At 41.8% G+C, this 22,060-nt stretch overlaps 1 long non-coding RNA gene and 2 pseudogenes across 3 annotated transcripts; 2 read left to right on the forward strand and 1 right to left on the reverse strand.

Annotated features, from left to right (window-relative positions):
• The first annotated feature begins 1,324 nt into the window (after positions 1–1,324).
• LOC127781358 (putative F-box/LRR-repeat protein At3g18150) lies at positions 1,325–7,414 on the forward strand (annotated as a pseudogene).
• Positions 3,219–8,559, reverse strand: LOC127781359 (uncharacterized). Of its 3 annotated transcripts, none has more exons than XR_008018983.1 (8): positions 8,142–8,559; positions 7,592–7,639; positions 7,263–7,328; positions 5,996–6,425; positions 5,509–5,926; positions 4,411–5,442; positions 4,059–4,319; positions 3,219–3,960 (listed from the first exon to the last, which is right to left on the reverse strand). It is a non-coding gene; the product is annotated as an uncharacterized LOC127781359 (long non-coding RNA). The 3 variants fall into 3 exon arrangements; XR_008018982.1 differs by having other exon boundaries at positions 7,263–7,440; XR_008018981.1 differs by having other exon boundaries at positions 5,996–7,440.
• Positions 8,560–11,866: 3,307 nt separating this feature from the next.
• Positions 11,867–20,965, forward strand: LOC127781092 (F-box/LRR-repeat protein At4g14096-like; annotated as a pseudogene).
• The last annotated feature ends 1,095 nt before the right edge of the window (positions 20,966–22,060 follow it).

The following is a 22,060-nucleotide window of genomic DNA, read 5'->3' on the forward strand; positions in this document are numbered from 1 at the left end:
GCCGTCACGCCATCCGTCCTCATGGTCGCGCAAGCCAGCAGCAGTTGTTGTCATTTTTCCGCTGAGTGTGATGCTTCTCACGGCCAAACCAGTCACGAATGCTATATAGATAGAACCAAGGGCAAATCGGTCTTTCTCCGTACGAACTCACGGCTAAACACTTGATCTGAGCAGCAGCAGTGACGGAAGTGCTACCGATCGAAGAGAAAAACAAGTGGCCAATGCTTCTTGTCGAAAGCGGAAAGTTTCTATGCTATTTTTTGGTACCGACTTATTTTCTATGCTATAGATCGAATTTTCTCTTAAAGCAATGTTCTGGGCATATTGTTCTAAACTCGTTACTTTTTGCTTTGGGATTAAATGGATTATGAATTGTTGCCCATTGGTCTTATTTCCTCTGTATTGGAAAGAGTATTCAATCTATGGATTTCTAATGTTTTTATTACAACAGTAGATCAAAATATTCGGTATTTCGTGCATGTGCATAGTACTAGAATGCTAAATTCTTTTGTTTTCCAAAAAAACTGCGAGGCTATATTGTTTTCAGTTTCAACGAGAAGTCAAGATTCAAACTATTTCCTGTTCTCCATGTCACGAAAATCTATGTAAAATTCTAGGGTCCATTTGGTTGGAGAGAGTTTTTGGAAGGGATTGAAAATTTAGAGGGACGAGGTTATTAATTATTTTGTTTGGTGGGGAACATGGGAGTTTGGGTGGGACGGGGGATGGGAATTGAGAAAGGAGCTCCATCATTTTTCAATACTTGAGTAGGGATGGTAATTGAGCGTGAATTCATCCTTTATTTTGTCTAAACAAATCTTAACCATCAATATCAATTTTCATTTAAGATCTAATTTCCAACTAAACTCCATATCAATTCCCACCACCTCTACCAAACAAGAGATTGGGACTAAAAATCAAATCCTCGTGTTGTGGTGTGTTTAGTTCACGCCAAAATTGGAAGTTTGATTGAAATTGGAACAATGTAACGGGAAAGTTGAAAGTTTGTATGTAGGAAAGTTTTGATGTGATGGAAAAGTTGGAAGTTTGAAAAAAAGTTGGGAACTAAACCAGGCCTTAATCACACCATTAATTCTCTAGTCTAAACCTCCAATCCTCTTCACTTTTAAGGTATCAAACATGCAGCTAAGTGGATGGGCCAGGACTTCAGCCCATCCAAATATGGCGTTGTAGCCTCCGTGTAGCACGGAGTAATTGCCGCCCACCGCCCGCGTCTGCTCAGCTGGTTTAAATTTGAATCCGGCGAGCAAACCAATAACTCTTCCCTCTTCAGTCTTCTCTCCTCAGACTCCTCGCCATTTGAGCCATCTTCCGTTGAGACGTGTAAGCTCGAATCTTTCATCTTCCCATCTGATTTCACCAAGTTGTTTCTTCAAAGATTTGCTTGCGGTTTCTTTTGTCTTGGCAGATTCGAATCGGGGAACGGAGGTTGGAGGTTACTGAGAACCAGTTCGACGAGGAGGCGCGCGCAGCCTATTCGGCGGAATGCTCAGGAGGAACGCCATGCTCGGGCCGCCGCGCCGTGGCGAGGGGGAGACGTCCCGGCGTGGAGGTGGCGGCGGGGGCGGAGACGACGGCAATGGCGATGGCGACGCGGTTGACCGGCTCAGCGCCCTCTCGGACGGGGTGCTGCACCACATCATGTCGTTCCTCAAGGCGTGGGAGGTGGTGCGCACCTGCGTGCTCTCGCGGCGCTGGCGCCACACCTGGGCGTCCGCGCCCTGCATCGACCTCCGCGTCCGGTACAATGACGTCGACAGCGAGCCGCCGGAGGAGCTGCGCGATTTCGTGAACCGCCTCTTCCGCCGCAGGGAGGCGTCAGCGCCGGTGGACACGCTCCGCCTGCAGTCCAGCGACCCGGACGAGTTGTTTGACAACGACGATGCCAACGCGTGGATCCGGACTGCCATCAAGCGCAATGCTCGATTCATTCATTGGGGTGTTAAAGCACAGGGCCTTGGTCTCTACCCACCTCAAGATCTTGAAGCTGTCCTATGTTCTGATCGATGACAAGATCCTCAAGCAGCTTTCTTCAGGGTGCAAATCTTTGGAAGAACTGGATCTTAAGGACTGCGTGATGACCGGCCATGATATCTCATCTGCTTCTTTGAAGATTTTGAAGATGGATAAGTGCAAGATCAATGTGGACTTGTCAATCACTGCTCCAAACCTCGTATTGCTGAATCTGATCACACCTTACATCCAAGTTCCATCGTTCAAGAACTTGGAGTCACTGGTGTCATGCTCTGTCATACTTGATGACTTTTTCTTGGGTGATGCTTATGAACACAGTAGTGATGAAGATGATATTGATGAAACCACTGATGAAGATGATATTGATGATCAGAAGAAGACTTACAAGACAGGGTATGGATTTGGTTTCCCTCAAAAAGGATATGGGCTTGGTGGTAACAAGGATGATTATGGCTATGGTAGTGATATTGAGAGTGATGACAATACCTATGAATATAGTGAGATTGCAAACGAGTATGGAGATCAGAAGTATGCCCAGAATTCCAGTACCATTGTTCAGGGAGTTGGGACAAGTCAGCAGACTAAAACTATTTCTGGTGGCCATAATTTTGTTCACGGCCTTTCAAATGCTAGAAGTTTGGAGCTGTTAGCTGGTGCTGGAGAGGTATGCAATCACCATTTCAACATGCTTTACTTTCATTTTACTCAATATCCAGCCCTTTGTACATAATAAAAGTCATTTTGACTTTTGCTGAAGAAACTGTTTTCCTTTTACCACTCACCTGGTTTCTGGGTGTCCAGTTAGCACATCTGATACTTCTGCACTGCAGTATCAATTAACAATAGCTACTAGTGGAGGCATTCTGGGTTTCCCATCATCTGTCTTAGGCATTCAATATACTATTGAAACCATCAAGTTTGCAGCTTTGGGAAAGCATTGTTCTTATCTTTTGAAATAGCTTGCTGTTTTTTGTTGTCACAATAATTTATCTTTTGACATTAGTTAAGATTCCCATAGAAATTCCCATCTGTACAATTTTGTTCAAGAAAATACACTTTGTAGAAGTAGGTGATAATCTGCTCACAATGTATCACTAGTAATATGCCCGTGCTAAACGCTACGGTGTAATTCTATCTGTCTTTAATAATTTTTAGAATATCATGTTAGCAAAAAATATTTTTATATGATCTATTATTTTGAACTTTAATTCAATTCATATCGTACATAAAATATATTTCATGTATAGTAGTATGATATTGCATGGGCATAATAAAACTTTACAAGATGAGGCCCACATGTAAGTGATAGGAGAAAAACTAAAAAACGTAGGGCCCATTTGTCAGCCCTATTCTCCCTCTCTATCTTTTCCCAGAAAAAAAAAACAGCAGAGCAAGCGGAGGCGGCGGCGATGGTGATGGCAGTGGTGTGGGTTGTATGTGGTGGATGGCGATGGTGGTTCGGGCTGTCTGTGGTGCATTATCCATTTAAGTTGTATGGATAAACCATATAGAAAAAAATAATCCAGAACAATTTTGTAAGCATATGTATCCCTTAATATAATACATACCATAATTATAATCTCAAATGACAGCCTGGTGCAAACTGACGCATTTAGTGTGAGATAGTATGTAGAAGATAATCACACGGCATTCCACATAAAAGGTGATGGCGTGCTATACAAAACAAGAGGACGATAGTGAGTAACATTCAATGAGCAATTTACTATATTCAATATTTTAAGGTTGCTGGCCAGGTTCGAGATGTTCCGTTATCTCATCCCAATATGGGTTACACGTCATTGTGATGAAGTAATTTGGCCTCCCAAAACGTTGGACAAGAGCCATCGCATTGAGAAACCTTCGTTGCATGTCGCGATCACCTCCCGGAAAAGATCGAGGTAGCACAACCCTCTTACCAACTGCCGAACCACTTGTCTCTCTAGAAGAAAGCACGTCAACCACGCCCTGCAATCATTAAATAACACCATGATCAAATAACTGGTATGTTGAATCACAGATGGGAGACAGTGTCAATAGTTGTGGAAATATCTTATACCATTTACCTGGTATAGCTCAGCCCGAATCTTTTTTTGGTTCTCGGGTTTTGAGTACCAATCGAGCCTCATAGACGTACATGTCAACGGCCCATTGTTGGAAAAGTCGTCCTCCGAACAAAATGATGTTTAGTAGTCCCCTTCTAACCTGCAGCCTAAAGCAATAGTACTCCCTCGCTGTGACAAACTTGTCCTTTTTCCCTTTGCCTGATTTGCTACTATCGTCATTATCATCTTCATTATCTAGATAATTGTCAACAACCTCGTTCTCTGCGTCCAAACTTACATATTAATATACATAAACAATGCATGAGGACATAACATTTAGAGATTTTTCGACAAAAGCTAGGAGTGTACGTACCCGAAAGATCATCAAAAGTGCTTTCTTCGTTGATACGTACATCACCAAAAGTTGATGCCTCGGATGTTTCATCCATATCCATTTCACATGGAATCTGGTTGGGATCGTCGTACGACATTTTCAGGTTCCACCCAGTCTCCCCAGTAGGGTTAAATAAAGCATACACCAAAGGATCATAACAACCATGGTATGCTTTGATATAATAGAGCTTATCGCCTTTTGCATGTACCAAGACATGTCTATCAAAAGTTTTCATTGAATCATCCCCCTCTAACCAGATAGCCGCAACTTGCGAGGAGGTGGGTGCATTATATCTTCGTTGTTCAGGCGTTACATTAGTGTTGAGCTCAATCAAGTAGTCATCTAGATTGGGCATGGATCCGACTTTATTGAAGGTCTGTATGTAAGGGTTCTGTGCCAAAATACGTAGAATGACTCGAACAAGGTTGATATCAAGGTCAGGAGACCTCTGAACCCTATGGGCCAGTGCATCAGCGTCTTCTGTATCATAAAAGTAAAGTTGCATATGGCGCGACCCTTGAGAACCTGGTACCAAATTATCCAGGCGATGGTACAACGCACCGTGCACATGAAATGTATACACACCAGTACCCGCTATAGTGCTGACTCATTGGTCAAGGGTTACTCCAAGGCTTGTGAATGGGAAATGGGAGATGAAGTACCGTATGTGCTTTCTAAAATACTTTGCATCATTATGCACTTGACTGGTAAACAACCGTATTAACTCATCAGGCACTATTGGAATCTTAACATTTATTTTTCCCTGCCTACAACAGAACCCAAGAGACTCAAATTGAAACCTGATCGCTTGACAGTGTTTGCAATCTGGCACTTTTTTTAAAACATGGTGTGTCTTCGGTAGTTTATGGTACACACGATTGTGAGGATCATCGGTACCAATCATGTGAACACCGCTAACATCAACACGATATGACTCGCATCCATCATCCTCCAGAATTTGAATTGATTCATCAAAATCATTGTCAACTCCTTCGGCGTCCTCAACACGATCTATAGAATAATGCTTGATTATGCATGGGATGATATAATTATTTAATATATACGTTGAGAACTCACCGTCATTAACTCCATCATCATTTGTAGGCTCAAATAATGAACTATCAAATTCGACGTAGTCGATATCTAGAATGGCCCCATGAACAGTTGGTACTTGTGTAGTTTGACTTTGCATAGCTCCATCTAGTTAGAAGGGGACAACACATTACAATGCATGTGGTTGTGATTAATATATACGACCACAATGTATGAGAGTAATGCATACAAGTATATACACTGTTCCCACCAAGGAGTGATCCCTGTACTAATTGGTGAAGGCTTGATGCTTTTCTTGCACTGAGCCGAGGTATATAGGAATCATTTCTATGGAGCCATTTGTCTAGATCACGATTTTCCTTGTCAGCCACGTTTGCATCCTGTAGACTGGTAGAACACACCGTTCCATGTAGCGATCCTTCATCAAAAGCAGATGAAGCATCTACATAATAAAACAAAATTATGAGACTTTATTTAGACAATGAAACCTAGCTATCGAATTTATATTTACCAATAGCAATGGTGCTTTGTGTAGTAGAACCGCCATCAACATTGCTCAACTTTGCCTTCTTTCGTGCGTGCCATTCATGCATATTTTTTGGTCTTCTGTTCTCTCTTTTTATCTATGCTCGACATTTCAGATCGATAGTCCCCTTCTATTTCAGTCAACTGCGATTGGCTAGATGGCACACTTTCTTCAGCCAAGTTTAACTCAGCCTTTCGCTTTGCACGCCATTCACGTTGTTTTCTGTTCTTTTCTTCTTTCTTTTCTTTGGCTAACAATTCAGTTTGAGACAATGGTTTTGGTGTTGTAAATACAAATGGACTAATAACTTGGTTGGACTCAGCCTTCTTTCTTGCGTGGTATTCACGCTGTTTTGCATTAATTTTATCCTTCCTACGTTGTGCTTCAGAAAAAGGTGTAGATTGAGAGGAGGTATCTGTGATTATTACAAAACCAAACAGACAATACATGTAGCTCATTAAAGTGACGCGGGTATATGAAAATCAACAACAAAGTACTAAATATCTGACATGTTACAACATCTGAAGAAACATTTGTTATATCTCTAAAGGCAATGTGCCCCACATTGGATGAACCATTTGGATCCATTCCTAACAGATAAAATATAAACCAATTGAGTGGGCAATCACAATCTGATTGGTTCACGTTGTCAAGGCCAACAACAAAGCACAACATAATAACATATATCATTTTTATCGGTTTACTCCATCAATCAATAGAAGCCTATTGTGTTCAAAGTACAATGCTACAACGTATTATCTAGGTGGTTCCCGCTGTCATTCACCTGGCCTACTTCATACAACAAACCACTTAACAAGTACATGACATAGTTGCATCCGATGACACCCTTGTTGCAGAATTTTTAATCAGTCGTTTATCTATTTAAATATCATATATACTTTCCATATATTTTATACACAATTAAGAGGTATCATGTCTTATGAAGAATGACATAAACCATATATCAATTCTTGATTTGTTTCATGATATTTAAGTATACTATTGAAAGGGTTTGTGACTGTTTGGATAACAGGGAGAGGCGGTGATATTTTGTCACATCAAATTGAGATTTTAAATAGCATCCATGCATTCATGCATTCAAATTACAGAAAAAACTTGCAGGCCATGACTTATAAGCACCTCCTTAATATGTGGATATGCACATATACACGTAATAGATATGTGACACTGTAGTTACAATCACATCCACTGTTCTTTCAGCAAATTCACACATGAACTTGAACAGTATTACCTTCTCTGTTGTGCAGTGGAGAGGGTTCCGGTGAGGTTGCAGTGGAGATCACTTACCAACCAACACCTGCATGTAACCAACAAGTGCGACGATCAAATTTTTCGCACGAACTCCACAGCGCTTCACGATCTGAACCAACATCCCGATCACCGATACTAACCAAACGAAAACGACCTAACTGCAGGTTGTGATGACAAGTTTTTTGTTAGATCCTTGTCCTTGTTTGTTTTGGCGGTATTTGTGATGATCAGTGATATAGATGATTGGGGGGTATTATCTTTATATGATCATCAGCATGTCCTTGTTTTCCACAGGAATAGTATGCGTACCTCAGATGAAGGCTGATCACGAGCCGTCAGCGAGCAACAAGAGACTCCCTGTTAACCATAATTACAAACAGTAATTATTTCAATCAGCATGAGTTATTGTTGCATGAAACTAATTCTCAGAAGCATATCATAAGAGAATATATATGTAAAGCATATCGTAAGAGAATATATATGTAAACAATTATGTATGTCGCCTGAGTTTGATAAATTCCTTCTCCCTATTAGATTTATCTACAAAAAGTAATTATTTCAATCAGCATGAGTTATTGTTGCATGAAACTAATTCTCAGAAGCATATCATAAGAGAATATATATGTAAAGGATATCATAAGAGAGTATATATGTAAACAATTATGTATGTCGCCTGAGTTTGATAAATTCCTTCTCCTCCCTATTAGATTTATCTTTTATTCAACTGATGTAACATTCTGAAGATTTGTTCTTCATATATCTAACGTTCTAAGAAAAATTACCTCTAATCAAGAGACAGCATAAGCACATGTTGTTCTCCTTTATAGATTTCAGAAATTTGCAATAAACAGTATGCTACCTTGACGCCCCAGATGATAGGCAGAAGATGGTGAACAGGAGGACGAAGCAGAGGAATCCGAGGAGGATCTGGCAGCGGCGGGAGAGGCCGCTGTCGCCGGCGCGGTCGTTGTCCGGTCCCTCGTCGTCGACGACGTTGCGCTCGCCGGACTTGCGGGCCCCGTCGCGGAGGGTGCCGGAGAAGCGGCTGATGGAGGAGGACCGGAGTGGCGACAGGATGCGGCCGGCGAGGACGGCGGAGTGGTGGCGTGCGGATGGGGAAGGCGAGGACGGCGCAGCGGGGTGCGGTGAAGAGGAGGACGTCGCGGCGAAGACGGGGGCGCCTGCGGTGGGGGCGCGGCGAAGGTGGAGGCGGCGGCAGTGGGGGAGCGATCTGGTGGAGGACGGCGTGGGCGGCGGGGAGGATCGATGGCGGCGGCAGCGTGGGACCCGAGAATGTAGTAATAATGTCCAGTTGAAGCCACTGACTCCAATAGCCTGAGACCCGCTTTTTTGGAGATTTACCATTCATGTCTATTTCCTATTGGAATGGAGTCATGTAGTAATAATGTCCAGTTGAAGCCACTGTCATCTTTACCTCTATTTGCTCCTTTGCACCCATATCAGCTTTACCTGTAGCATATACTATTATTTGAATTTTACAGTTCAGTAGACGTCGAACGTGGTGCACTACAGGTTAAAGCAATGTTCTGGCCTTCTGGGTGTTGTTAACTCAGAAAATTCCATTTAACTAATGTTTCTGCTGTCACCGTTTATTGTAAACTGATGAGTTAATGTTTGCCTGAGATTAAATAGGTGATTTCAATGTCTATTCTGAACTCGTTTTGATCTTATTTCGTGTGTATTAGAAAACGTATTCAATTTTCTAATGGATTGTTAGTTGTTACAACAGTAGATCCAAAAATGCAATATTTGTTCATCCCACGAACAATAGCTTATACTGCAATGGGATATTATTTTTAGTTCCAACGAAATAAAACTCTCTCCTGTTATAAATTTCATATTTAACTAGAAAAAATGCATGTGCTTTGCTACGGGAAAAAAACTCATTTATGACTCTGATTGTGTATTACTCACTTCATCCAAAAGTCTTACGTGTAACTTTTTTGTCACCAGGACTAAGCAGAAATTAACTCATCTATCATGTAACAAAGATCAAATGTTTAATAAGAAACACCGTTTTCCAAGCATGTGGGAGAGCGCCAAGCCAACACTGTTTTCCAAGCATGTGGGAGAGCGCCAAGCCACCAACCAGTAAACTGATTATGAGCCTGTTTGGCACAGCTTCAGCTACAGCTCCACCCCTCCTGGAGCTGGAGCTCAGCCAAACAGTTTCAGCTCCACTAAAATTGGGAGTGGAGCTAGGTGGAGCTCTCTCACAAAATGAATCAGAGTTGTGGAGCTGGGTTTAGGTAGCTCCACAACTCTACTCCAGACCTAACTCCTGGAGCTAAATTTAGGAGTTAGAACTGTACCAAACAGGACCTAAATGTCTATACTATGAAATGGGAATTTATGATCAGTTTTATAACTAGGCTTATAATTATGTTTATATTTGAATATTTTTTAAAATAAAATCTTACGGTAGTTTTTCAGCGATTCTTATCATGAGCCGGCGTGGCATTGCTGACAATTGTGTAGGCAACGGCGTCAATGGAGTCCGTACCAATATGGTTTTCATTTATGGAACGGTCTGTTATTGCACTGGACATAAACAAAAATCGGAAAGTGTGTGTATCATTTCCTATGTATTAAAGAATATATTTCTGTTGGTAAATAATTTTATGAATTTGCACATAGCATCTACTGTCCACTAAAACCACATACATTCTATTGTAATGCAAGTAATTTTAATGCACAAAAATACCCTTTGTGTATAAAAAAATAGTATTCACTCATCTGAACATGTTAATTAGTCTAGGCTCCTCAAGGAGAGATAATATGGAGAGATAATCTCTTATATGCCACTGAAAATTAGTCTAATCCCTTATATGCCACAGAAAATTGGCTCTTCCTTATATGTCATTGGTCCAAACTTACACATCCTCTCATGCCACTCTCGTCAGATGACTGTGTGTTGACCATTAACTTTAAAGTAAAAAAGACGTATTTTCAATGGCATATAAGGGATCAGACTAATTTTCAATGACATATAAGGGATTATCCCAACAAAATAATGTAGACAACGTAGAGAGGCTGAGAAGTGGGCCAACAAAGTGCATTTGCAATTAATTTCTTTCATATAAGGTTACTACTATAAAAGATTTTGAGAAAAATAATGATTAAAAAAATAGCAGGGCTGAAATATAAGAAGTGGAGGGCTGAAATGAAAAAAAAAACCTACGTGAGACGGCGAGATGGTTAGCCTTCATTGTAGTTTGTAGAGCTAGGATATTCAAAGTGCTCCCATCCTATATTTTTCCACCTAATTGGGCCTTTCTCTTCTCTGTCCCCATTAACTAGTCCCAATTATCTGTGTTTTTTCGCACTTACAGAAGAGGATGAGGCGTCGGGATGGCGTGTCAGATCCGAAGTTTTTCCCCTTTCTTCTCACTCCAACTAATGAGTGGACGAAGCAGACGACTCTCTCCCTCATCGAAGACCTCATCTGCTCGCAGGAGTTGGATCTGTTGTGCTGAAGTTGAAGAGCTCGCCAGCGGTCAAATCCATGGTGCGGATTCGGGGCAGCGTGAGCAAGCCAGGCTAGCTCCATGGTAGGCCCCCGTCCCTCTCGCCTCACTCTCTCTTCCTCCGTCCTAGCCTAGATTGGGCGCAAGTGATGCGGATCGAGTGCAGCCGCACCCAACGGGCCTTCACCTCATTTGAAGAAAACAGAGCGATTCTTATCTTGGTTGGATCAGTTCCTATTTATTTTTGATTCCGTGAGATTATACTTGATTACGTATCTTCTATGACTTAATTTCTTTTAATCTTATTCTTGGATTCGATTTCAGTTACCATAAACATGTTTCTAGGCCCGATTTATTTACAAGATAGGATTATTTTGAGGGAATTTGGGGTTGCATCTGTTTTTGTGTTCATGCTTTCGAGTGACTTTTGAGGTGAGATGACATTGAGACAGGTGTGGAGGGCAACATGGCAACGTGCCAACATGAGGGAAGCGGAGGCTCACACCGTGACGGAGGAAAGCGGACAATCACGGACGAAGGCGTAATGTGAAGATCGGAAACATGTGAACTTTTTAATTAGTTAAGACTAGAAAAAATGCCCGTGCATTGTAACGGGTGAATGTTATTTTAATCTAGTTATGTTATACGGTTTAGTTAAGATGAAATTCACTTTGGGAATTCGTTTTAATATATATAACTTTTTAGAAAATCATGAACTGTAATTAAGAATCCGATCGTCTCAAGTTAACGTGCGAGTTTTTTTTTAAGAGATTTCTTATACGACTCATTTTGTATTTTCAAAAGCGAACGAACTTAAAAATTGATTTAAATACGGAGATGTATTTCCAAAAACGAACGAACTTAAAAACCGATCATACACAGACGACGTACCAAAGTACTAGCAAAAATATTTTTAATTTTTATAATATTAGAGATTAGATAAAGATATTTGTAAATTTCTACTCTACATTCGGTCTCAAAACTGACATAAGTGGCGACGTCTGGGCGTAATTTGAATGGAAATTTGAACTAATATGGCCCATAACTTACATGGATGGGCCAGAATTTCAGCCCAACCCAAACGAGACGTTGCTGGCCTCCGTTCAGCATGGAGTAGTTGCCGCCTCCATATGCTCGGTTTGTTGTTTAAACTTTAAATTTGAATTCTGCGGAAACCAAGAACACCATTTCGGCCATCTTCTTCCTTCGAGAGACGTAAGCTCGAATAATTCATCTTCCTCTTTTGATTTCACCTTCACATGCAAGTTGTTTCCTCAAAGATTTCCTCGCAATTATTTGTCTTGACAGGTTGGAATCGAGGAATGGAGGTCGGAGGTTACTGAGACCTAGTTCGACGAGGAGGTGCAGGCAACCTGTTCGACGGAATGCGCCGGGGGAACGCGGCGCTCTGGCGGCCGCGCCGTGGCGAGGGGGAGACGTCCCGGCATGGAGGCGGAGTCAATGGCGATGGCGACGCGGCCGACCGCCTCAGCGCCCTCCCGGACGGGGTGCTGCACCACGTCATGTCGTTCCTCAAGGTGTGGGAGGTGGTGCGCACCTGCGTGCTCTCCCGGCGGTGGCGCAACCTCTGGGCGTCCGCGCCCTGCGTCGACCTCCGCATCCGGTACTTCTGCCTCGACAGCGAGCCGCCGGAGGAGCCGCGCGATTTCGTGAACCGCCTCTTCCGCCGCCGGGAGGCGTCGGCGCCGGTGGACACGCTCCGCCTGCAGTTGAGCGACCCGGATAATTTGTTTGACAACGACGATGATGCGTGGATCCGGACTGCCATCAAGCGCAATGCTCGATTCATTCATCTCACTGGGCACCGCAAAGAGATCGGGGTGTTAAAGCACAGGGCCTTGGTCTCTACCCACCTCAAGATCTTGAAGCTGTCCTATGTCCTGATCGATGACAAGATCCTCAAGCAGCTTTCTTCAGGGTGCAAATCTTTGGAAGAACTGGATCTTAAGGACTGCGTGATGACCGGCCATCAGATCTCCTCTGCTTCTTTGAAGACTTTGAAGATGGATAGGTGCAAGATCAATGTGGACCTCTCTATCACTGCTCCAAACCTTGTTTTTCTGAACATAGTCACACCTTACATCTGAGTTCCATTGTTCAAGAACTTGGAGTCGCTGGTGACATGCTCTATCATACTTGATGACCTTTTCTTGGGTGATGATTATCAGCACATTAGTGATGAAGATGACATTGATGAAACCACTGATGATGATGATTTTGGTTATCAGAAGAATGATAAGGCAGGGTATAGGATTAATTACGCTAAAAAAGGATTTGTGTTTGGTGGAAACGAGGATGGTTATTGAAGTCTTGTGATTTTTTCTCTGGAAGCTTCACTTTCTCTATTGCCATTCTCACTTACATATACATGGGATGGGCCCTCTTCAATAGATGGGCCAGCACACAAGACACACACATAACTAGTCTATTTACAGCCCAACACTCCCCCTCAAGATGGGTGATAGATATCTATCATACCCATCTTGTCACATGAACAATTACACTCTTTAACACCTAAGCCCTTTGTTAAACAATCAGCAACTTGTCCACCAGACGTTACAAATCCTAATTCCAACACTCCCTCGTCCAAGTTTTCCTTGATAAAGAAACGATCTATCTCCACATGCTTTGTTCTATCATGTTGGACTGGATTATTAGCAATGTTAGTAGCTGACTTATTATCACACAATAGCTTCATGGGAGTGTTCCCCAAAATTTTTAGCTCAACTAGAAGATTTCTTAACCACAACAACTCACTTAAACTCGCTGCCATTGCCCTGTATTCTGCTTCAGCAGTTGAGCGAGACACTACGGATTGTTTCTTGCTTCTCCAAGATACCAAGTTGCCACCAACATAAACACAATAGCCTAAAGTTGACCTTCTATCATCAAGACAGCTAGCCCAATCTGCATCACAATACCCTTCTATCTTAAGATGTCCATTTTTCTTGAACCATAAGCCTTTGCCTGGACTTCCCTTCAGATATCTCAAGATTCTATACACCGCCACCATATGACCACTTCTTGGATCATGCATATATCGACTCACCATACTGACAGCATATGTTATGTCAGATCGTGTATGACATAGATATATCAGTCTTCCCACCAATCTTTGGTATCTTTCCCTATTCACTGGATCTCCAGACTCCGCACATAACTTATGATTTTGATCAATTGGTGTAGAGACTGGGCGACATCCAAGCATACATGTTTCACTAAGCAAGTCCAATACATATTTTCGCTGTGAAATAACTATCCCTCTAGGAGATCTTGCAATTTCAATACCCAGAAAATATCTCAACTGGCCTAGGTCCTTGACCTCAAATTCTTTGCTTAGATTCCGTTTCAACCTAGTTATCTCCAAGCAATCATTTCCAGTGATAATCATATCATCAACATAGACAGCAAGAATGGTTATATGATCTCCACTATGATGATAGAAAACTGTATGATCTCCATTACATTGCTTATAGTCCATAGCACACATTGCACGCCTAAACCGATCAAACCATGCTCTTGGTGACTGTTTAAGACCATACAAAGATTTCTTCAATCTCAACACCTTTCCTTTAGTTTGTAAAGTGGCAAATCCAGGTGGGACATCCATATACACCTCTTCTTGAAGATCTCCATGTAAGAATGCATTCTTGACATCTAACTGATGCAATGGCCAATCAAAATTAGCTGCACAAGATATAAGAGTTCTTACCGTGCTCATCTTTGCTACTGGTGCAAAAGTTTCATCATAATCAATTCCATATGTTTGACTATATCCCTTAGCCACCAACCTTGCTTTTGTATCTTTCCACCTTTCCATCAGGATTTTGCTTTACTGTATAAACCCACTTACAGTTGACAATTTTCTTCCCTTTAGGAAATGGTACAATATCCCATGTTTTGTTCTTTTCAAGAGCCTCTAGTTCATCTAGCATAGCTTGATGCCACCTTGGATCTTACTTTGCTTCTCTCCAATCCTTTGGGATTTGCACTGAATCTAGTGATGCTACAAAGGCCTTATATGTGGATGACAAGGAGTCATAGGAAACATAGTTGGACATATTATTTTCATCATCACCCTCATCTTGAGCTTCAAAACCATACCTTAGTGGAGGTTTACCTGCATTGCTTCTCACACTCTTTCTAATGGCAATTGGTAAGTCAGATTCTTCTCTAACTTCCTCTTCTTCTCCCCCTGACTCCAAAGATCCTTACTCACGGCTTACATCTTCCTCTACCTGATTATCCTCTTCAACTTGTTGGATTACTGGACACCTTGTTCTCCTTGTGTATACTTGAAGATTTTTCTCTTCATGTGGCTTCCTCCATTCTTGCTCCTGTGCAACAGGACCACCCATGGGACATGGAATTGAACCAACCACAAGCTTTTCCTTCTTTGGTTGTTCATCTCCCTTTGGACCCAATATTTCATCTTTCATTTGGTGACCATCATGACCACTAGTTGAATCATCAAGATCAATGAATAAAGAACTTAAATCTGTCTTCTCACCATAGAATGGGACAGATTCTCTAAAAGTAACATCCATACTTACAAAGGTTCGTCGTTCTGATGGACTCCAACACTTATACCCCTTCTGGCCAGATGAATATCCTACAAAGATGCATTTGACAGCCCGAGGATCAAGTTTTCCAATGGAAGGTCTATGATCTCTAACAAAACAAGTGCAACCAAACACTTTTGGTGGAACAACAAATTCATTCTTTCCAAATATCATCTCACGTGGTGTCCTCAGTTGATAAGATAAGTTGCTGTCATTACTGCCTCACTCCACAAGAATTTAGGTACATTCATAGTATACATCAATGAGCGGGCTGTCTCTAAGAGATGACGGTTTTTTCTCTCAACCACCCCATTTTGTGGAGGAGTATCAGGACAAGAAGTTTGATGCAATATTCCTTCTGATGAAAGAAAGCTACTAAATTCATTGTTTATATACTCCCCTCCATTATTAGTTCTAATAAACTGGACCCGAGCATTAAAATGATTTTTAATGTATGCATAGAAATTTAGAAAACATTTAAGCACCTCATCCTTATGTCTCATAAGATATAACCATGTCATGCGAGAGTAGCAATCAATAAAGGTAACAAAATACTTCATTCCACTCATAGAGACCACAGGTGAAGTCCTAACATCTGAGTGAATTAGCATAAATGGTAACATACTACGGAGTCCTCTACTCACATATGATGTTCTTGTATGTTTTCCATACTCACATGCATCACATACTAACTTATGTTTATCCACTCTACTTAGTTCTGCTGGGAACATCTTACTCATAGTTTCAAAAGATATGTGCCCTAGTCGACAATGCAAAAGTAATACCTTAGCCTCTTCTTCACTTGTAGAAGCCATCAATGCAAGACATACATCTTCACTTGTCTCCTTTCGATCCAAATACCAAAGTCCATCACGCCTGACGCCAATCCCAAGTTTCTTCCCTGTTTCCCTCTCCTGAATTAAACAATTCTCACGATCAAGGGAGACCCGACAATTCATATGATCAACAAGAGAACTTATCGAAACCAAATTCACTAGAAAAGAAGGGACATATAACACTGATGATAAAGTGATTGAAGGAGTACACTGTACTGTACCCTCTCCCTTAACTGGGCATGATGTCCCATCAGCAGTTTGAATTGTTTCTTTTCGTGTAAATGGGTATGGTTTATATGATGCAAAATCTCCACACATACCCGTGACATGTCTAGATGCACCCGAGTCAAGTATCCAATTTGAATGAGAACTATTGATAGACATAAATGCTTGGTTTGAGTTACCTGAGGAAGAATGAACAAGATTGGCAACATCAACATTTGTAGATCCAGAACAACCCTCTTCAAGAGTGACCACATTAGCTCTGTGATCACTTCTATACTCATAGCCTCTACCTCTGTTACCTCTACCTGCATAACCTCTTCCACCTCTTGCTCCACCCCTATCACCAAATCTTCCTCTCCCATAACTAGGCCTGCGAGGAGCGCGGCAATCACGTATAAGGTGCCCCATTTCACCACAATTGAAGCACTCCCTGGTCTCTTTACTTTGTGCAACTACATAGGTGGGGCTTGGTGAAGATGGTGTGGCACTAGGCAATACTTTCTTCTTAAGCTCCTCCTGTGCCATAGCTGCAATAGCCTCATCCAAGGTAGGAAGGGTGGTTTGATGAAACATTGCATCCCTTCTTGATTCAAACTCCGAATTTAAGTCCTTCAAGAACTCAATGACCCTTCTACGCTCAATCCATTTTCTCATTTTTGCTATACAATCAGGGTGCTCTAACCCAAGAGGATCATAATGATCCAAATCAGACCACAAATGCTTCAATTCAGCAACATATTCTGCAACAGAACACTCCCCCTATCTCAAAACACTTATCTTCTCCTGTGCCTCCACCATTAACATCACATTTCCTTCTCCTGAGTAGAGATTAGTAAGAGTTTTCCACATCTCACTTGCACTAGAGATGGTCTCAACAGTTGTAGCAATAGCAGGGATAAGTGAGGTTAACAACCATGCTACTACTAACGAGTTGGTAGTACTCCAAGTCTTCCATTCAACACTTGATATGTTCTCAGGCTCCTTTATCTCCCCGGTAACATATCCTTCTAACCCCTTTGTCTTCAAAATCAATAAAGCTCTTCTTGACCAACTCAAATAATTTTTTACACCCTCCAACTTAATGTCATTTTGCATCAACTCAATTTTTTGCACCGATTCAGTATGAGGAACCACTGCACTACTCGTAGTTGGAGCCTCATTAAACTTCTTTGCAAGCATCTCTACCAATTTATCCATTACTTGTTCCGGTCCCTGATTTTCCCCCATTTTAATCAAGCAATACTTGCAGTAGAAAGTTCCTTATTCTCACCTTCTATAAGTTGTAGCTACTCCAACCAGCAGCAGCTACACAGGCACCAAATCCTCCCTTTTCCTTTCAACAGCACAAGCACCTCCGTCGCACAGCTCTTCTCTGTCTCCTCTCACAACACAAGTATCAAATCCAAGCAGCAGCAACAGCACAAGTACACTACCAAATCCAAGCAGCAGCAACAGCACAAGCACACTTACTCACTCCTTCCTTCACAAGCACAAGCACACCTAGCACTGCAGCCCTGCTCCCTCCTTCACACCGGCCGCGCTGCAGCAGCCGTCGCCGTCTCCGGCGTCGACGTGGCCTCTCCGCCTCAACCGTCGACGCCGCCGCTCCGCCTCAGCAGTCGACGGGTGCAGCACTCCTCCGCTCACAGCGCCGCCGCCACACGTCCTCCCCAACACCAGCGTCTCCCTCCTCGACAAGCTCCGGCGAGGCTAGGGAGCCGTCGCCAGCCACTAGCCGGTTGGCTCTGATACCATGAAGTCTTGTGATTTTTTCTCTGGAAGCTTCACTTTCTCTGTTGCCATTCTCACTTACATATACATGGGATGGGCCCTCTTCAATAGATGGGCCAGCACACAAGACACACACACACATAACTAGTCTATTTACAGCCCAACAGTTATGGCTATGGTAGTGATATTGAGAGTGATGACAACACCTATGAATATAGTGAGATTGCAAATAAATGTGGTGAGCTTTAGTATGGTAACAATGGTGATGGTCATAATTCCAGTAAAGATGGCGAATATGACAATGCTGAAACATTTGGTGGCCAAAATGTGATTCACGGCCTTTCAAATGTTAGAAGTTTGGAGCTCTTAGCTGGTGCTGGAGAGGTATAGTCTTTTCATTATGTTGTATATGTATTTTGTTTTCTTCAATATCCAGCCCTTTTGAACATAATGATATTTTTCTGACTTTTTCCAAAGAAACTTTTTCCCTTTCACCATATATCTGGTTATCCAGTGAAAACATGTGATACATTTTTTTGCTGCAGTATCAATTGATTAAGCCTACTGTTGGAATTAATGAATGGGCCTTAGCCCACTCGAAGATTAATTCTTTGGAAAATCACAAAAGCCCACCTCATGGGATGGCATGCATGTGGAGTTTGGTACCACCTTGCTTATTCTAGGAGAAGGGGACCTCCTTAAAAGGGAGGATGCCCTCCTAGCCATTTGAAGCATGTGTGGTGGAGAGAAGAGGGGAAACACACGCGCGCGCTCGCTCGCCTCGCCTCGCCGGGCCGGGCCGGGCCGGCGGCGCGCGTGCACGACGTACGCGTCGAATGGTCCGAAAAATTGGCTCCTCACCCTTGCGCAGATGCAGCCTCCTTTTGCAGTTTTGTTTTGCTGCAAATTCGGATTCGTTTTTGTTTTGGAAACGTTCCGAAAAATCCGGTGCGTGCAAACGGCATGGAGTCCGGATAACGCGCGACTTATCCGGTTCGGTTACGATCGTGCGGGCGCCCTGATCATGCGACCCTTCTCTATATAAATCGACCCGCCGTCTTCACGCAACACACGCGAAATCAATCTAGGGTTTGCCTCCTACTCTGTACTGCGCCGTCGCTCGTAGACTACTCCATCTCGCTCGCCGGCGTGCACCGGCGATCGGGAGAGCAGGTCTCCGGAACCTCTGCCTTCGACGTCCTGCACCGGGAGAAGGCGGCAATAAGGTTTTTGGGAAGCGCTTCGCGCGACTGCTCCCTGTTCGTTCGCGACGGCTCGTCTTCCTCTTCGCTCGCGTGTTTCGTGCCTTCGTAGACGCTTGCAAAAAGTTTCGACCAAGCAGCCGGTCTGTCCGTCAACTCGGTACGTGTTCAATATGTTGCGCATATTTGATCTGTTCATGTTATACTGTGTAGTTTACATGTGTAGATCTAATGATGCGTTCATGCTAGTTTTCATCTGTAATGTCATGATTTATTTATGGAATAGATTAAATCATTATATGCCTATAATCTCAACACCTACTTACTTACTCATAGCATTCTATGATTTTCCATCATCCGTTGTGAGGCATTTGATAGGCAACTAAAACTCTTGAGATTGCAGCTTTGAGAGAGCAATGCTCTTAGTCGTTCAAAAAAAGAGAGAGCAATGCTCTTAGTTTTGGTGTGATTGCTTGTTACTTTTTGTTGTCGTGATGGTGTATCTTTTGACATCAGTTAAGATTCCCACAGACAATTTCGATCTGTGTATTTTTGTTCAAGGAAATACACTTTATGGTATAGGTGTTAATCCACTGTCAATATATCACCATATTATTGTTTTCATTCTTGATGCACATTGAATATCATTTGTATGCACGATGTGAGGTTGGTTCAATCATTATAGTTCACTGATGAAAAAGCACTTTTGTGTCCAATATGAAGATGGTTCTTTCTAGGGAATTGAAAAGCTGCCCAATTTTTATCAACCTGAAGACCCTGTCCCTTGGTGAATGGTGTATGGATGCTGAATTCGATGCATTAGTTTTCTTGCTACAGCGTTCACCTAATTTGGAGAGGCTTTTTCTTGAACCTCAGTTGGTACGTCTCCTCTGACTTATATGTAGAGTTCCGAGTATGTGTGCATGTTTTAATAGATTTCATTGTTCTGCAAAAAGAACTTCAATACTAGGAAGGCATTAGAAAGTGGTGTTAAACCTACGGGAAGATCATTTACTTGTAAAGACCTGCAAATGGTGAAGATCAGATGCTCGAAGGACGATGCGAGAGTCCATATGCTGGCACATTTGTTCAGGGCTAATGGCATACCCTTTGATAAGATTTATGTCCATCGGTCTGGGAGCTCTCGTAAGTCAGACCGTCTCTTCTTGTCATTCTGTATTTATTTGCATTATCAGTGTTAAATTACCCATGTATTTGTTGTTTATTTGAAGCATGTGACGTTAAATCTCTATCCTGCTTTCTGAAATATGGTTAAATTATCATGTCTTTCCTGTTTATACATATGACCGTGTTCCTCAAAAAGCTAAATATGGTTAAATGGACATTTTGCGCTCCTGATAGCTATTCTGTTATCAGGCTTTTCTGTTAAACAATCAAAAGGCTATTCTGTTAGCTTGAAGTTTTGATTTTCTGTGTGATCTTCACATGTGTTCTTATCTGCTTTCTGATATTGCTACCAGGTCTCCGCAGCGAGAAGGTGATGAGAGATCTAGCCAAGCAAGAACTGGAGTTCTGGGGGTCAGATGAGTTCTGGGGTTCAGATTATGAGTACTGTGGTCCAGATCCGGAGTTCGGGGATGCGAATTTGGAATTCTGATGCAACGTCAGATCATCTATCGTTCATCATATCTTCTATCGTATTTAGTTCTTATGTTCGGATTGCAATCGTCTTCTATATGTACTTAGAAAGAATCTGACGGCACGACGCTTTAAGCACGCATAGCAGGGCCGTGACAGATCGGTTATTCCTCTTTGGGGTAATATTGAATGAACTATGTATGTCCAAATACTGAAATGCTCTTATCCAGTGGAATGAGTTAACATTCAAATGTTTTGAAGTTTGTTTATAGACCTTAAACGTACAAATGTTCTTTGCTTGAATGTCTCGATGGGTTGCAATCACCTTTGCACTAGCATAATACTTCCACAATCCCATAATACTTCCTCACGTATTTCGAAATTCAACTTTTAAAATATTTGACTAACCATTAGTATAATATAAATTAAATTTTATTTGCTGAAAATAATATTATTGGATTGACATTTGAATTTACTTTGATATGGTTATAATTTTGTTGCTATAATATATGAGAAATTATAACACAAAGATTAGTTTTGGAGAATGTCCCAAATTTGATTGTGCCTTATATTATGGGACAATGGCCCTGCTTTTTAGATATGAAATTGCTTTTGAAAAATGAAAGTTATGCAGATTTTAATTTGCATTGTAACACTGTTCAAATTAGTCACACGTTCTGTTTGGTGCCTACTTCCTCCGTCCCATAAAAATAAATTTAGTACCGGATGTGACATATACTAGATTGGTCTTTTATGGGACGGAGAGAGTAGCTCAGTACATTCGCACTTGTACTATAGAATACTGAACAGTACTATTAGGCAATAATCATTACAGTAAGGCTGTGTTTAGTTCATACTAAAATTAGAAGTTTGGTTGAAATTAGAACGATGTGACGGAAAAATTGGAAGTTTGTGTGTGTAGAAAAGTTTTGATTTGATGGAAAAGTTGAAAGTTTGAAGAAAAACTTTGGAACTAAACACGGTGTAAATCCCAGTGGGTGCTTGTCGTAAATTCCATTCATATTCAAACCTGTCTATTTACATGAAAACAAAAGACACGATTAGATCATTCCAAATTCCAATTAGACATTTTGGGCAATTGATCGTGATAAAT

This window comes from Oryza glaberrima, chromosome 8 (assembly GCF_000147395.1).
Source record: "Oryza glaberrima chromosome 8, OglaRS2, whole genome shotgun sequence".
Classification (NCBI taxonomy): Eukaryota; Viridiplantae; Streptophyta; class Magnoliopsida; order Poales; family Poaceae; genus Oryza; species Oryza glaberrima.